The sequence below is a fragment of the Eutrema salsugineum genome, unplaced genomic scaffold (assembly GCF_000478725.1).
Source record: "Eutrema salsugineum unplaced genomic scaffold, Eutsalg1_0 scaffold_11, whole genome shotgun sequence".
Taxonomy (NCBI): domain Eukaryota; kingdom Viridiplantae; phylum Streptophyta; class Magnoliopsida; order Brassicales; family Brassicaceae; genus Eutrema; species Eutrema salsugineum.
Window position 1 is genome coordinate 6874124 of NW_006256901.1, and position 1022 is coordinate 6875145.

The window sequence follows — 1022 nt, forward strand, 5'->3', positions numbered from 1 at the left end:
TGAAAGAAGAAGGAATGATGAAAACATTGTTCCACTAGTTGTTAGAGAAGCCAATCGACCAATACAACTTGCCAATCGTTCGAGAAGACAGCCTCGGAATAGACTCATTGCCGATTTCGATGCACCTCACGAACACTTTTAAAATTGATCAGCTATTCAAATTCCTGTTCCAAGAGAAAATCATGAGATAAAATCTCAGATTGTCTCTTTGTTGAAGCAGAACCAATTCCATGGAATCTCTACTGAGCATCCAATGGATCACATTGATCTTTTTGAAGAAATCTCTAGAATGGTGAGAACAACTCTAGAAACTGTGGATTATGTGAAGTGTAAGTTTTTTCCTTTCTCTCTAAGTGATAAAGCCTTTAGATGGTTGAAATCTATGCCATCTGGTTCTATTACTTCATGGGAAGAATGCAAGTCAGCTTTCTTGAACCATTTCTACACCAAGTCAAGATCGAACCAGCTGAGAAACAAGATACAAAGTTTCCAACAAGGCCCAATAGAATTATTCTATGAAGCCTGAGAGCGATTCAAGGAGTATGAGAGAGATTGCCCTCATCATGGTTTCTCTGGAGCAAACCTGCTAAGCACCTTCTACAGAGGACTTCAGCAGAAGTATCAACTTTCTCTTGATACTGCCAGAAATGGAGATTTCAGTTCAAAAACCATACCACAAGGGAGAGCACTCATCGAAAATCTAGCTGTAGCTAACAGCAACAACAACCCTGAGTATGACAGATCAAAGAAGACTATTTCACTCTAAAATTACCTCGAGACAAACAATTTCGGTTTAAAATTACTCACTAACATTTACGTTGCATCATATATACGGACGTCCCAAGTTGAATGCCAATAGCATACATTAACATGGTAATGTGCTTCAGATAATTAAGTAGGACATTTTTAATTTCATTTCTACGTGAACTAATGTGTCATCTTTGAAACAAACTTATCCCACGTAATGGGCTTTATTAAGCCCCACATTTTATTTAAATGGGCTCCACATTTCCTTTAGCAGC

The 1022-nt window shown here is 38.1% G+C and overlaps 1 non-coding gene across 1 annotated transcript; it reads right to left on the reverse strand.

The window, feature by feature from the left end:
* Window positions 1–464: 464 nt before the first annotated feature.
* LOC112090040 lies at window positions 465–570 on the reverse strand. The gene has a single exon (XR_002901399.1). It is a non-coding gene; the product is annotated as a small nucleolar RNA R71 (small nucleolar RNA).
* Window positions 571–1022: the final 452 nt, after the last annotated feature.